Genomic DNA, 17,654 nt, shown 5'->3' with positions numbered 1-17,654 from the left:
ATTTTGTATCAAACCATCTTTTGAATGTCATTTAGTATCTAGCTTGTCATAAGCGATTTTGAATACAAGCACATCACGGTAAATGTTTTAGAAAAGCATTTCTCATGTCACATATATTGATAATAATAACGAATGGTTTACACAACAATGAATCTGTCTAAGATACGTGTAAATGAAAATAAAGTTGAAGCTACCTTAAACCCTTTTAAAATAATTGCAATTTTCAAATATTTTCAAAATATCAAGATAAAACACCACAAATCAACATATACAGTTCCAATAGTTGCCAGAATTTCCAAAACCTCATTAAATATCAAAATGAATTTAGTATGATATTAGCAAAAATTAGTAATACGCAGTTTGTAGCATGCGTAATCCAGTGGTTATAAGTGACCCTGCCTCTGGACAAAGAAGTGCTAAATTTCGCTGTGCAGCTCACCCAACATACTGCTTACTGGAACGGGCGGCACAAGTTATTTTTTGCTGTTTATTGTGCAATGCACCTGTCAAATGTGCTAGATAAATTTTCATAGAACTTGTGCTGTGCACACTGTTTATAACATCTATAGTTGCCCAGCTGTCCATTGGGTTCATTTAAGCTAAACTGGTTCAAGGTCACCTTCACACAGAACTAGTTCTTTGAGGTGTTAGAAAACAGCACTACGCTTACTCTGCATTTTTCAAAATTTCTTCGCCCTCTTCTGTCTTGTTCTTCATCATCATCTCTTGTGCCAAGGACTTGAGGACTTTGCTGCCGACCAAGGCAGAGGCAATTCTCTCCTTCCCTTTCTCCCAGAACAGGCGTGCCATTTCCGGTCGGTTCAGAAGCACGCAAAAGACGAACAGCCGATCTCTAGCCAAATCCTCGCGCGTTTCTATATGGAAAAATTATTCACAGGTTGTTCTTTTAAGGATAAGGGTAGGAGGGTATGGTAGAGCTTTCTATGCAACGTTTACTCTCATTGTCCTGGTACCCCAAAACCGCCACATTTAAAAAAAGATACTAAGGATGCTATTGCCAGATTGTGTTGAGCACCTGGATATCTGAAGTGTGCTTACCCCAGGGATTACCGATGCTTCATTAGCAAATGTCTTTTAGTTTTTACTTGTTGACGTTTCAGGGTGAAAGGCATAATTATGAAACCAGAAAATGGAATGCACGGTGAACTAGAGTTCCCCGATCTCATACCTTCGCCAAGTGGTGTTAATCTTTATGACTGCCAAATTATCGATTATTCCCCCCTGATTTAACAAATAGGATCCTCATTTTCATGACTTATATCATTTTATCATATTCTCAACCAAAGGACAGTCTTATATTAACAAACAATGCCATTTTAGCATTTCCTCATAAATTATGCAAATGAGGTCCTGATTTGAATACATTATGTTTAATGATGTTCACCTTCACTTATGGTCTCGGACCGGAGTTTCCTTCCGTATTTCGAGCAATTTGACACCCTCAGCCCGACGGGCTGTCATTTCTGTGCTAAACGCGGGTCGGGATTTTTCACTCTTTTGGTGGAAAGGGTTGCCGTGCCGCTTATCAATACACTTCATTGATATTTTCTGCGCCCAATTTATTTAGGGGTAAATAAGGCACATCAAAGTACATTTTTAAGTAAGGGGTCATTTTTTTCGTCATTTTTAACCATGGCTGCATGGAAAAAACGAATTTTCCCAGGGTAACGGCTTATAGTACTCGAAGAAGCTCAGAACCTAGGGTTTCAAAAATTTGAATTTAATCAAAATCGATCCGATAAGTTTATCGCTATCTTCGATGGCCCGAAGACACCCACAACGCATATAGAACGTACCATCCCGGCGGTCAGGCGAAAACGCCACATAATCATCCGCGCGGACTAATGCCAGGAAGTCTTAGCTGGACCACCAACATTACGCCACCTATAAAGGCTACAACTAACAGGCTTTTCAGAAAATACAAATATATGTACACAGATATTACGATTTCAGGGATATCACGGCCTAAACATACCATTAAAAGTCACGTTTCCGGCGATTTACTGCGCACTTACTTAGACTCAAATTTAAACTCCGACCCGGAACCTTATGTTTCAAATATCACAAGTAGGAAATTCCAGGCTCTTATCATTACATAATTATAAAATTTTCTCATTAATTATGCAAATTAAGTCTTCATTTACATAATCAATATCTGCCTGTGTTTCTCTTGTTCTCAATTACCAATTTCACAAGCTTCAATAGTCCTATCATGGAATACAGCTGATTTATAGAATTTCCCCATACATTATGCAAATTTGGATAATTGTCACATAATTATATCAAGCATCACGTAAGCTACCTACACACCAAAAATCACGAGGATCCATCAACCAATTCTTGAGTTATCCTCTTTTGAATAATTTCAACCATGTAACCCTGCATTTCCAGACCAAGCCGCTAGGGGGCCCAAACTCACGTCACTTCTTCCTCAGCACAAGAGCTACCTACCATCCAAATTTCGTCACCCTAGCATGTCTAGATCATGAGATATCAAAACCGGAAGTTCAGCTGCAGTACCATAACAAGACGCTAGGGGGTCCAAAATCTAATCATTTTGAGGTCTCATCAAGACCTACCCACCTACTAAGTGTCAAGACAATCCCTCAAGGCCTTCTCAAGTTATCGTGTTTACATACACACACACACACACACACACACACACACACACACACACACACACTTGCCTGTAGTTTGTGGGTAGAGTTGGTCTAGACCTCTACCACGACCCACTAACCACTGAATAACACGATCAGCCCAAACTTCATCACCATCGTCGCGTATCTAATGAAGTGTAGAAAACATATATATTTAGTTTAGTTTCTAGAACTGTTTGTTTTCCATTGCTGCGAGAAGTTCATCCACCAGTCTGTTTCAATTTTCTTTTCTTTGAGTTTCTTCTAGTGTTGTGATTAAAGGACCTTAATTCAGTATTATCCATTCATTCATTCATTCATTCATTCATTCATTCATTCATTCATTCATTCATTCATTCATTCATTCATTCATTCATTCATTCATTCATTCATTCATTCATTCATTCATTCATTCATTTCCTTTCTTTATTCCTCAACGTTGGGAGAGCCATGGTCGTTAAAATACAGGGATACACACTTAACCCTCAACAGTACACCTTCCCGGACTGATTAATCTGTACACCTGGGGTCCGCGCGGACCCCAGAACAGTTTTTTGCTAATTTTTTGAAATTATCAACATGCTACCAGCTCAATTGTTTTGCAAACTGATGTGGGACCCTCTGTGTCCACATTACATACAAAAATCATACATTTTGAACTTTTTCTATTTTTTGGTGAAGAAAAGAAGACAAGAAGAAATACCCGATTTTTAAACCCATTTCAGACTGAAGGGGCTTTTGAGGCCCAACTTTGATCTCAGATAGCGGCTAAACGGCTTGCGCTAGAAGTATCAAATTTGGAGACCTTTCCTAAAATGTCTCTGGAAGAAAGTTCATATTAGTTTAATACTAGTAAGTTGATGTTTTTTTGTGTTGCCATGGCAACGGGTTTCTAACAGGCTAGTTTTTTTTTAAATTAGAAGTAATTTTGGTTTAAACATAACAATTTTCTGAGTTTTATATTAAATTACACTTCTTTTCCAACATTACTAACATCTTACATAATTAAATATAAGTTAAATCATTTAATATGCCTAGAATATGCTAATTTGATGACGTCATTGGTCAAAATCCAAGATGGCGGACTATATTATTAGCTCTGACGTCATATGACGTCATTATTACACCAAAGTTATTAAAATTTAATTCTATTACTACACCATTCTCTGAAAACTTGTTAGACATACGATGAGTGCATAAGAACATATAAAAACGGAAATAAGGTAATGTATAAGAACGCCAGTGTATCCATTATGATCGAAAGCCGGCTGGGGTCCGCGCGAACCCCAAAAGAAAATCAGATATAATTTTTTTATAAATGGTAGAAACGGAGTTTTCTGCACTGTAATGAGAGACAACTTTGTGGGTGACAATTACCTAAAATTTCAAAAAAAATCTTTAGAAACAAAAAAGATATTACAGAATATATAGTGCTGGGGTCCGCGCGGACCCCAGGTGTACTGTTTAGGGTTAAAAGATATTACAGTTTTAAAATAGTTTGTTTTTTCACACAGACACATGATTAAATATAAATAATGGATATCGTCTATTCTATGGCGATCTGTCCATTTCTATTTCGTCTTTCGTCTTTCTTAGGCATTACAGTTCTTTACTATTCCTGAGTGTTTAACACTCGACCGCTCTCTTTCTCTAAGTCCTAAATGTAAACACATACTGTCCACTCCTCCACAGGTGTTTCATTCTTGGTGTCCAGAAAGCACCCATATACTGTGCTTCTTCTTTCTCGGTAGTGGTTGAATACCTCTTGTACTAAGTAGGCGACCGTTAGGTTACTGCAGCCTGACTGCCCTCCACTCTGTAGTTCGTGGGGAAGTCCTCTGGTCTGTAGCCAGGGCTTCAGTCTGTTGAACAGCACTGTCTCCCAAATCTTTGATATTACAGGTAGTAGGGTGATCCCACGATGAGAATCCATGTCAGCTTTGTCAGTCTTATTTTGTTTTAATAACGGAATTTTAAGTCCCTTTTTAAAATCAGTTGGTATGTGTTCTATTTCTCTCATGGTGTCAAACATATTTGTCAGTCTCTGCCATAGATCTGTTCCACTGTATTTGACATGTTCATAGGTTAGGCAGTCACTTCCACCACTCTTGTCATTCTTAAGTGACCTGCATACAGCGGCAATCTCTTCCAGAGTAAAAGGTTCTTCAAGTATGCCTTCTCTGTTTTCTTGGCTTTCTTTTTCCATTCTTTTCACCTTCTCTTCAATTGTCTTCTTGTGTTGTTTATCAAAGTGATTGCCTTCATCCTCTTGTTCATTACCAAGTGTTTCAAAGTGCTTGGCCCAGGTTTCTCTCACCTCTCCTGGATCTGTGATAAAATGTTCTCCCACTCTTACTGCTTGTGGTTTGTCTCTCTTCCCCTTTCTCTGCTTAACTCGTTTCCAAAATTTTTGGGTGTCTGTGCTTGCTAATGAGGCGAGTTCTTCATTCTCTTTGGCTTTTCATTTCATTCATTCATTCATTCATTCATTCATTCATTCATTCATTCATTCATTCATTCATTCATTCATTCATATCATTCATTCATATCATTCATTCCTTGTGTATTTTTCCATCACAGGAGAGCATCTTTAAAAAATTATTATTGTATATTTTATAAAATAAACCATTTTTGACACATGAACATTTCCCTACCCAAAAGTTTGGGCAAGATGTATTATTGTACAAGGGCTACAACATTGTACATAAAAATTACGATGGTGACATTTCCTTCTAATTTAAATATGCTGTTACAGAAAAGGATTGAAAATAGATAAAAAGCCCAACTTTGATATTTGCTTTCCGAGAATGCCGGAAAGGTCAGCTGACTTTGCAACCTGTCAACGATATCAACGTCATAAGTATAAATGTGAAAGCTGAAAAAAACCCAGAGTAATACTGAATACAAAAAATTCATGTTAAAATGTTATTATCACCTTTTTGCGTAGATTCCTTAGCCTTTCATCTGTCAGAAAGTCCCTAAGACCAACTCCATTTTCAAGGAAAAGCTTCACGAAGTTGACCTTGTCTTCCAGAATAGCAGAAAACATCAAATTCTCCAGCTCACTTTGCTGCATGGCAATATGAATTATGAATAATTTTAAGGTAAGCCTTGATTGCTATTCATAGAAAATGCGTTTTGCTAACTTGCTTCACACAATCTCACCAAAAAGAAATTTTTTTTCCAAACAAGTTCCAAAAATTTTTCATTGATTTATCTGTTCATATTTGTAACTTAGTCTTTGCATGTATTGTTGTAATTTTTTTCCAATGTTAAGCATCTAACACACATTCAGAACCCTTCCACCACTTTACTCCCGACAACTCAAAATTGTAGGCGATAGATTTGGAGTATCCTGTAATCCATTGTATTCTAATCCTGAGTATGACTCCCTCGAGTTTGGTTTGTCAAAATCCATAGTCGCCCGTTATCGCAGATAAGTCTTAAGTCTCCAAGACTTATCTGCGATACCGGGCGACTTAGTCTACCAGGAAAATTACTAGGAAAACTTGCGGAACTATTCCAAACAGGGTTCGGGGAAGGTCGGCAGGTCATGACCGGCTATTTGTGACATGCCCTTAAAGAAAACCTTGATAGATAAATAAGCAACGACATGACCTTCAACCTCTTGTCAGCCGTGAGGATTGTTTCAGCGATGTCACTTCTGTTCCAAGCCAGCGCTAGGTTCATCTGATGTTGGTAGTCATTCTTTTTTGCTGAAGAATAAAGTGTTTTAGATTGATTTGTACACTAATGAAATTTGTAAGAAATACATTGATGTTTTACTTCAATTTTGATCTTCAGGTCCAAATGTGTGAACATTTCATCCAACATAAAATGGCATTAAAATGGCAGAAAATTTCTTTAAAATTATCTTGATGTAAAAGTTAGATTTTTTTTTAAAAACTAGAAAGGCCGACATTTGGTTTGGAGCAAATTCAGCATGGCTTCACCACATTTCAGGACATGGCAGAAAAAGAAGGAGAATACAAGGGAAACAATGTTTTACATCGATATAACTATAGTATGAAGTAACATATAACTACGAATACAACAGTTGGATAGCTATCCCCTACATTATTGATTGGTATTTATTTTTGCATAATACTGTTGATTTTTCAAGATAAAAAAGCCCCACATTCCAATGCTCGAGCAGGAAAGTTTGGCCGTGTCTAAACGGAATCACCCAAGGCGGTTTACATGTGGTTTACCCCGAAGCCGGTTTCAAGTGGCTCCATCTGAACGCTCCGAAATCACATTGAAAGCGCCTCGACCCCAAGCCACTTCTAGAGGTGGTTTCGAATCGGTTTCCCCGCATCGCGATTTGCGTCTGAACGCAATGTGATTTCAATGTGACTTCGCCTGGTCATGGATTACGGAGTGATATTTCTTTTTTATATGCAATACCAACTTTTACGTGGCAGCAACTTAAAGAGCAAATAATGTGTCCGTTCTTGGGCGAGCTTCACCGCCTCTGGCGGGACCACGTCGGCATTCGGCCGAGATACGCTGGGAGGGGGGCATCAGCAAGCAGGTCGTTGACCTCTGACATTAATAACCACCTTGCGTGTTATCATCAAACAGCAATAAATGTAGCTCAAGCGCATTATGTTCGGACACGGTTTCACAGGTGTGTGTGGCACGTGGACCAGATGTGAGGAATGTGAGTTACCCGAATCGCGGGTTGGGTGATTCCGTATAGACACGGCCTTTGACATTCCTACCAAAACACTTCTGCCAATCAATGCAGTACCTACTTTTAATATGGTATGCAGCTGTTCATGGAGTTAACTCAATCAAATTCCAACAGCCAATCAGCAAGAAGATTAGAGGAAAGCTGCATGCCTATTGGTTCTTGCTCTGCATGCCAGACTGATGACTCATGGATAGTCATCCCAAAAATATATCATAAATTTTGACCTAAAAACGGTCAAAAAGTCCCAAATTATACAAGTTTAACCCTCGAACACCCGAACGGGGTCCATTTGGACCCCAGGCGTATATTTTTATGTGCTATTTGAAAATTTTGATTCGAAAAGAAATTCCTCCCGTGACTTTGTCAATAAACCTCATCTTCAAGTTCTGCTAATTTTTTTTTTTTTGAGATCGACACAAATTTGTAAAAATAAACAACAGGAAGTCTGATGTAAGACCGTCTGGGGTCCAAAAGGACTCCAGCCATACTTGGACTTTCCTGCACAAAAATCATTCGTATGTCCTCAATATGTCTTCAAGGAAGCATTATTGCTTTAATATTATGCATTTTGCCATGTAACCTCAACCTCAGGAATTAGGTCATCAGGTTTTCAGACCGTTGACAATCATATGAGGTCAAAGGTCAACCGCATGTTTTTGCCTGCAGGCGTCATCTTATTTTTGGCATAAATTATGATAATGAACTAGAATTTTTTACACTTAATCATGCCAAAATATACATATTACTATGTTTAACCAATATATGTGCAAAGATCAATAGAATAATGCAAAAAGGAATATAGATTTGAATGAAACCAAATGGGGTCAATTTAACACAATTTTAAAGTAGTACATGTCGAAAGCGTGAATTGCATTCTTTGGCCATGTGTCCAAGGTATCCCCATACTGAATTTCAGGTCTTTGGATTTAATATTAGATCACAGGAGCCAAAATTGTACATTTTTTGTCCGAAAATAGTGAAAAAGCCCTATTTTTCACAATTTTAAAGTGGTGTATGTCGAGTGAGGTTTTGTAGACATATGTCCAAAGTATCCTCATACTAAATTTCAGGTCACTTGGTTTCATTACTAGGGCTCCAGATCCCAAAATGTATATTTTTTGCCTAAAAATGGTAAAAAATGCAAATAAAACAATTTTCAAAAAAAGGAGAAAAAAATTCCTGGGGGTATTTGGCTACTCTACCTTCATGCCAAATTCCATGTCATTTGGCCCCAAAATGAAGAAATTGAATCCATTTAACGAAATGGCAGTAGAGGAAGAAGAAGAAATATGAGGAAAAACAATATGACTTCACCACATAGAGATGAAGCCATAAATACAAACTAGGTATAGACACAGTATTCAGCATCCAAAGGGCCGAATCTACTTTGTAATACCAGTATCCTAAATTTGTCTATTTGGAGCAATCTGGTACTTTATAAACCAACTACAGGATTGCATCACTATCACAGGAGCCTACCCTTCAGCAGTGCCCGAAGAATTGCCACGTCTATGTTCTTTTTGGATTCCCAACAGTCAAGCTCAAACATGGACAAGAGGTGCTTCTTCTCGATGCATGCCACCACCCAGTCTGTCCAAGTATCGAGTTTCGATGGATCCTTCTTTGGTAGTGTTTTCTTAATTTTTTCCTTCAGATGTGCTTTCAGGTTCTCGTCTACACGACCTGCAGTTCTTAAATGCAAATTCATAATATGGGAATTTAAATATTCTATAATATTGTGGTTTATCAACATTAGACCCTGAGTATCACCTTAGTATTCCTTGAAATTTGGAATTGCTGTTGTTAGCGCATGAAACGTTTGAACACTACATGCACATACTGTGAGAAGGTCTACTTCAGGAGGTTTAACAATGAAGGATCTGAGTTGCCCCACAGGAAAACCAGGAGCATTCCTCTGAAAGGTTGCTAATTCAGTATCAACTGGTTATACCTCTAAAATGATTCCTTGTTCCTTTGTAATGCATTGCAGATTTGTAACAATACCTTATGACTGACGAATTATAAATGTTTCTCATTGAAAATGCAAAAAGGTATGTATCCATAACATGGTATCCTCATTAAAGAAATGCATGTATGTATATGCATTTATTTTATGATGATATCATGTCATGGGTACTTACTCATTCTCTTTCTCCTCTTCCTCAGAATGCTTGTACCCATATGCAAGTATGTCCGCAACACCGCCGGACCCTTCTACTATCACAGCAGGGGTGTTGTTCTTTATCCCTTCATGAACAGTTTTCAGAGTTCCAGGTCCCCCCTGCACTGCAAGCAGGACGACCGGAATGGAATGTAGAACTGCAAAAAATAAGAACGTAAAAAATTATATATGGCTGCACAGACGCTAAATAGCGCATTTTATACATCGTAACATTATCATCAAACATAACAACCAATTCAAACATGTATACATTTGCGCATTTTAGGCATTTTAGATCTGCCAACTCATGCCGATCTGCCAAGTAAAGCTTGGGGGGGGGGGTCAACTGCGGGCAGGGGACAGAATTTTTGTGACATCATTGTAGAATCACGTAAAACATTTTCCCTTATTTCTGATGCATATTATATAAATACAAACAATATTTTGTCAACACTTTACTTTCAGTTTCGGCTATTCCAACATCAGGGTGTCCGATTGGCATCCTCCATTAATTCTTACTGAATATTCATTGCATTCTGTTGACATGTTTTAAACATGTTATCTAAATACAAGTATTCTCCAGATAACCCTAAAGTTTTTTTGGTAGACAGCTTTTCAAAACAGTATGCTAGAACTAATATTTTGACGAAAATTCCATAAAATTTAATTTATGCTGTGGCACTTAATTACGCAATTTTTGGAATAAGCTATTCCCAAGTTCTGACCCAAATCAACAACTGACCAGTATGTTATGACAGGCTCTTTCTAATTTCCTCGAGTGTGAATATGTATTGCACGTTATTAAAAATGCATTTTTGGACACTTTCTGGCAAAATATGCCCCCCCCCCCCGATTGTAATAGAGCTGGCCATTTTACATATTATACAGGGTATATCTGGTATGTAGGGAGCTCTATTTAGAGATAGTACCCTTGTTTTCCCGCAGCTGCACACTTTTCTTACACAGGGTGGTCCGACAAAACCGGTTCTCATTCATCCTCTAAAGCTCTTACGTGTTGGCTCCAAGCGCTACACCCCGGTAAACCGTCTCAGCTGGCGGGCTAAACCACGTGAGGGGATGGTGCCCACACTGCACCATTGGGCGGATGAGCTGCACCAGGCAGCTAGCGGTCAGGGCGGTCGACATTTACCCGACTGGAGGCATGGAACGCCTTCTCTCTATGCGCCTCAGCACTGATGCTTTTTTGAAGCAAATCAATGAAGGATGAAACGAGTTTTGTTGTTATATGCCAAATGAGCTGTAGTGTCCTGTAGTGTCCGTATAATGCCATTGTCAGCAAGTGCAGACCCCGTGGTAGCTAGTGACATGCATTAGGGAGAAGGCGAATACTACGGAGGATGGCACCCAGACTATCAAATTAAGGGTAAAGACATTTTTTTTATTTCAAAGTTTTAAGTGTTTCTAAAGCCGACAAAATAGCAAAAAAATGCAGTTTTTCAACTTTCAAGACCAATTATTCCAGAATGCCGCCATCTTTTAAAAACCCGTCCTAACAGATCGAGATGTTTGTCATGTCTACAATTTAAAACATTTTAGAGGTAAATTGACTTTGTTTTTGATGCGATTGAAATACCATGTTTGCACGCATGTCAGGCCGCGTGAGTAAGTGGATGGGGTTATTCATATCCGTGTAAACAAGAATTACGATCTTCAAGGTCACCCACGATGACGGCAGTGACGTCGTTATATGTCACATATTTACTGCAAAAGGACGGAATAGACGTACTGTCCCTAAATCGGTTTATATTTGTCAAAAGGTAGATTTTGTACTGTACCCATGTCAAAAAAAGGGCTTGAAGCCGCGGGTTTACTGTAAATGATCGCGGGTAACCCCAGATCAAACGAACGTTCGGTTCGAATGACGTCATATCGAACATGATTCGGTTCGAAAAAAGGTTGGGATGTTTGGGACCAAATTTCACCACCGTGAGTTGGGGGAAATGTTCAGAATTAAACAATTTTTTTTTCAAATTAGTCTTTTTTGGGGAACTGTCTTAGTTCTTTCTGCTGCTGTAGGAGAGGAATACAGTGTCAACTATGCCTCGGTCCAAGAATGTGGATCAAAGAACACAAAGCGCTACTTGCATGAGGAGAAATATTGCGCAGTCAACACCAGAAGCTGAGACACGCCGGGCTTGGAAAAGGGCAACAATGCATGGATATAGATCAAACGAGACATCAGGGGCTACTGCCATCCGACTCGCAGCAAAGAGAACACATGCATGTGGAAGAGAAGAAGAAAAGTCACAGGTCACAGAAAAATGACTCGCAGCAAAAAGAACACACATGCAGCAGAAAAGGACAGAAGAAACTAGACAAGTCAGAGAAAAACGACTCGAAGTTCAGAGAACACACATTCGACTAACAGACGACTTTCAGCTGTGAGAACTTGTATGACGAAACGTAGAAAACTCACAAAAAGAAAAAAAGAAGAAAAAAAAAGATCTATCGACCAAGCAATGTGGTACCATTTTTTTTTTCGAAAATAGAGGGTTGTTTGCTGCCTTCGACCTTTGTACAAAAGTACAGTGCTTGGGCTGAAAGCTGGAAACTACACACCAAACCAAGTCACAGAGAAAATACTCAAGCCTCGAAATGGCGTAAAACTACAGGTGATTCCACTTATTTGTATTTCTCTTAATTGTATATTTCGGGTAATTGTATAGAATTCTAAAACACCAAACCATTTACCATTCACACCATTGTAAAAACAATGCATAATTGTATAGCGCATTATCGTATATTCCGGCGTATCGTTTAGAATTTGGGCCGACTAGATCGTAACTAGAGCTACACATTAAATGTTAGCAAAGATGGCATAAATGGACAGTTAATTGCCTGTATAAAGACACTGGACCACCAAAAAAATCGAAAGAATGACACAAAGAATGACGTTTTCTTATAAACATTAGCGCGTCTTCGATGAAGGTTAGACATCCAGGTAATACGATATGCCAAAAAAACAGTTACTCAAGCAACTGGATATGATTTTGAAAACGTCAGACGTTTCAGCTAGTATCCACTAGCTTTCGTCAGTGACTGAGAGACCAGAGGGGAAAGCAGGTTTATATACACAACCTGTTGATTGATATGCAAATAAAGTGAAGACAAATTTTTGGAAGTCGAAAAAGGAACAAAAGTCAGACAAGTCAAGACAAGATGATGCAAATTAGTCTGAAAGCTCCTGTTATACAGGACAGGAGCTTAAGTGTTGTCTGTCCTCGGGGCTGGGAGTGCCAAAACTGGACTTTCAACAAAGCGCTCAAACCTCCAGATCAGTCTAAGAAAACCCAGAAGTGCAAACCTTTGACCAACAAAAACAAGGCCAACATCACTATTCCGTATGTCCAAGGAGTATCTGAGAAACTCCGACGGATCTTCCAAAACTTCAACATAGCCACTAACTTCAAACCTCACTCAACCCTCAGACAAAGACTGGTACACCCTAAGGACCGACCTCATAAGGGTACCAAGGCGAATGTTATTTACAGACTCAAATGTGAGGAGCCCAATTGTAACAACACCTACATCGGAGAGACAAGTCGACCGCTTAAAATAAGGTACAAAGAACATTGCCGACCTAGTGCCAACGGCTACTCCTCAGCTATTTTCCACCACCTACAACACAACCAGGGTCACTCTTTCAAACTCGAGTCCACGGATGTCTTAGACCGCGAAACACGCTGGTGGGAACGGGGTGTTAAAGAGGCAATATATGAAAGAATGTACAACCCCACCCTCAACAGGGAAGGGGGGCTACGGGTCGATCTTTCCGGCACTTGGGATTTGGCACTCCCAGCCCCGAGGACAGACAACACTTAAGCTCCTGTCCTGTATAACAGGAGCTTTCAGACTAATTTGCATCATCTTGTCTTGACTTGTCTGACTTTTGTTCCTTTTTCGACTTCCAAAAATTTGTCTTCACTTTATTCGCATATCAATCAACAGGTTGTGTATATAAACCTGCTTTCCCCTCTGGTCTCTCAGTCACTGACGAAAGCTAGTGGATACTAGCTGAAACGTCTGACGTTTTCAAAATCATATCCAGTTGCTTGAGTAACTGTTTTTTTTGGCATTAGCGCGTCTGCCTTCCCGCGAGCGGCCCCGGTGGTAGTCGGCACTACATAGAGATACGCCCGCCCCGCACGCGGGCGGTACCGGCGGTCGGCGGCACTGCAAATGGCTTATGATTGTCAAGGACCCGGCCTGAATTGTGTTCTGAAAGTCTTGCCGAGGCCCAGAGTGTTCCCATAACGTTGAATTATTCCCTGGAAGGCCACACCGACTTGATTTTATGGATGATATCCGCGCGCGCATTGATTTTCGCCTGTCGTCCTCAAAAAAAAAAGAGATCACGTCCACCGAGGCTCTGGCCTAGCTCTTAGGCCTGGGTAGTCCATAGTAGTCAGCGACAAAACCGAGCCGAGCACCCAGGCTATTCGAAGCTCCACGACTCAAGAACTCAGTACATAAGCACAGTACCGATTCATAAATGCCGCAAAAAGCCAGCATGTGCCGGCTTGCCGTATACATGGCTAAATACGCATATTCACAATATCAGCTTTGTATTCCTGTGGTTAATAGTAGCATTTTTATTTTTGGCCGGATTTTTTTTATTCGCCCGCGCGCACTAGTTTGGGGGTCTTCAGAGGATGTCATCCATAGAATTAAATCGGCGTGGCCTAATTGGAAAAAAATCCTGGATATGCAGGACTTGTCATGCATCACTTAAAGTCCTCTAGTGACGATGCCAATCTGGTTCCTTTAGCAATGTGATATATGTAAATACAATAAGTACATTGTGTAAATAAAGTTCATGGACGGAACATGGAAAGGAAAACTACAAACAAAACTAGAAAGGCCGACATTTGCTTGGGAGCAAATACAGCATATTTCAGTCCATCTCCCTCCCACGCAAAAGTGGACTATTCCAAACTTCCCCCAGTGCAAAACTGGCAAAGGTTCTCAAATAAATGAATTAAATAGTAGCTATATGAGAACAAAGATGCAACAACAAGTACTTTGAATCTCGAAAGCTTTACTAATCTTATTACAGGTATGCAAAAACTAACAATGATGAGATTTGATACATTTTGAAGGTCTTAGGCACATAAAATTGAATGTGTGGGTCATTACGCACCACTTAGGTGCAATGTGACCTCAGGTTTGCTTGCTTACTTGCTTATGGCAGACCGTCGGGTGCCGACGATGTCCTCTCTCCTCTTTCCCTTCTGAGGTGGCGTTTTGCCCTCCTGGCCTCCGACAGCTCGTTGAGTCTCCTCGTATAGAGCTGTGAGCCGGCCGTGCAGGCGCTCCTCCACCCACTCCTGTCTGCTGCGCAATGTTCCAACTCTTGGGTGGGAATGTCGCATTTTTTCAGGTTGTTTTTCAGACTGTCCTTATATCGCTTATACTGTCCTCCGACCGCCCTCCTGCCATGTGTTAGCTCACCGTAGAGGACTTGTCTTGGCAGACGGTTAGGGGGTAGGCGGATTAGGTGACCAGTCCATCTCAGCTGTCTCTGTAGTAGGATGGTCTCCATGGGGTCGACGTTGGCCCTCCGACGTATTTCGACGTGGGGGACCTTGTGCCACCATTTGAGTCCGAGAATTCTTTGTAGGCACCGGATGTGGAAGCGCTCAAGAGACCGTATGTGTCGTCTGTAGAGAGTCCAGGTCTCGCTGGCGTAAAGCAGGATGGACAAGCATACTGCCTTGTAAACCGCGACCTTTGTCTGGGTAGCTAAGTCCTTATTCAGAAAAACTCTGCTCGAGAGGCGTCCGAATGAAGCAGATGCGAGACCAATTCGGACTCAGATGCGAGTCCAGGTAACCCGCAATGGAACACGTGTTCCATAAATGGAACCGGTCATTCTTTGGATAGAACATGGAACGGGTACAGCACTTTTGGCCCTTTTTTTTGCTGAAAATAGCCATTAAAGTCCCCCAAATGAGTCATTTGGAAGTGGTGTATGCCAAATACATGACTGCTATTCTGTAGACACACGTTCAAGGTACCCTTATACCGAATGTCATATCATTTGGTTGTAATACCAGGGCTCAGGATCCAAACATCCATTTTTTGTCGAAAAATGCCCCAAAAAACCTTCATAAAATGTTTTCAAAGGCATGTTTCAGAAAAATGAAAAAAAAAAAAAAACGTCTGGGGGTATTTGCCCACTCTACCTCCATGCCAAATTTCAGGTCATTTGGCTGAATGATGGCGGAGTTGAATCCCTCTGAACGAGTGCCAGGAGGAGAAGGAGAAGGAGAAACACGAGGGAACACAATATATTTCATCCATACCATGGTATGGACTGAAATATAAAAAGCGCCATGCATGGTATCACTTGTAGTGATACACACAAGTTTCTGTACTGAAAGTGATTTTCTAAAACTTGTGCAACACCGCGTTATACCCTGATCTTGGAATAGACGTTTATTAATATACTTGTGTCTGTTAAACGTACATGTCTAAGATCTGTTGTGAACCATAAGCTGAAACCCAAACTTAATTCCACTAAACATGAACCGATAGTTATTTGTAATGTGTACTCATCTGTCGCAGCGACAGGAGATTCCCTAGACCATCAGGCAAAGGCAAAGATACATTACCTTTTGTAGAAGCTCCTTCCTTGTCACGAGAAATTGCGCTCTCCAATTTGGCCCTCAGTTCTATTTCCTTGCCAAACTTTCCGCTTGTTCCGTCGTCTACCAAAATGAAGTGGGAGTGGTTAGGGTCGAGGGCTGACTGGTTCTCGGGAGGGTCCCCAAGGTGGTAACTGGCAGGGAATGAACCCTACATGGCGGCAAGTTGGTTTTGTAGTTAGATATATGTTGACCTAATAGAAAAAAATAGGTTCCGGGTCTGGCAGACCTTGGAATCATGTTCTTGTAATTAAAAAACGGCACCCTCTACCTATGCTACATTCAGACTGACTGACAAACGCAACTAAAATTAGAGTTGGTTGAACCTTTCAATGATAGTCATTAATATTTTCTGTTTGTAGATTTTTACAATCATGATAAACAGTTATTGTAGCACTATGTCTGGCATTGAGAATTTGTTTTACATATTTCTCTTGACTCGATAATTGAGAATAGGCTTTGAGAATTCTTTTTATATATTTCTTCCTCATAACTGAAATACTGTTTGAGATTTTAGTGATAAGAAAATATATTGGGTAATGTAATCAGCCTGTGTAGATAACATTTCTGCAAGGTGGAAGGTACTTTAATATGATGGTGCATCTTTGTTTTGTCCACATGTTTGCCACCTATGTGCTATAAGCTTAAGAGAAGACCTGTTTGTGTCAGAGCTACCATGTGTTCTTATTGCAGATTAATAAAATACAGAAAAGGGCCTGCTTTGCATCTTCCTATGCACTGGCTAGGTGGTGAGGTAACAGTAACAACATAATATTGATACAAGGGAAAATATAACAAACCAGGGAAATGTGTAGATTTTAACGGAAGATATGGGATCTTAACTGTAACCTTGTTACAGTATACTGTTCAGCAAATTCAATATGTTTATCACTTTATTATTCAATAAAAACAGTGAAATCAATAATTATAACAGAAGTTTACAAATACAGGCAGACAGATTTTTCTTGTTTTATCATTTGGTTAAAAGTGTTCAAAACGTTTTTGAGCGATTGACGTTATTCTTCGTCTTAAGTGAGATTGCTTTTATTTTGTATAGACTGATATCATGAGGTAAAACTCTCAAAAGTAGAGTACTACAATTTGTGTCTTTTAATACAAGACCGTGTGCACTACGAAAAAGGTTGTTTACATACATTGAAACTCCAGCGGGCCTGATATAATTCTTGATATAGGCTTTTAGAATGGTTTTATTTGCACTTTTTGGCTGTGTTGTAGTTAATGTAATATAGCAGTGTGTGTTGCCAAGATTGCAGTGTGACCATATTTGGGCATAGGGCCACTGCCCAAATATGGGCAGCAGGTGCACCCTGTTTGGAGATCTGGTCGCTGATTGGCTGTTCCCTTAATTACTTTACTGTTCAATGAACACCTGTGTAGGCTTCCACATACTTATAATAGGAATAGTTACTATGTTTGTTTTACAAGTATTAGCCAGGAAAAAAGTCTTTTGG

General features: G+C 39.9%; 1 pseudogene; it reads right to left on the bottom strand.

Moving 5' to 3' along the window:
• LOC109475741 overlaps positions 1–17,654 on the bottom strand; it is a 50,180-nt pseudogene that overhangs the window by 22,773 nt on the left and 9,753 nt on the right.

Source organism: Branchiostoma belcheri, unplaced genomic scaffold (genome assembly GCF_001625305.1).
Source record: "Branchiostoma belcheri isolate BF01 breed outbred unplaced genomic scaffold, Haploidv18h27 scaffold349, whole genome shotgun sequence".
Taxonomy (NCBI): Eukaryota; Metazoa; Chordata; class Leptocardii; order Amphioxiformes; family Branchiostomatidae; genus Branchiostoma; species Branchiostoma belcheri.
The sequence above is the reverse complement of the archived record's forward strand: the minus strand, read 5'-3'. Positions and strand labels throughout refer to the sequence as shown.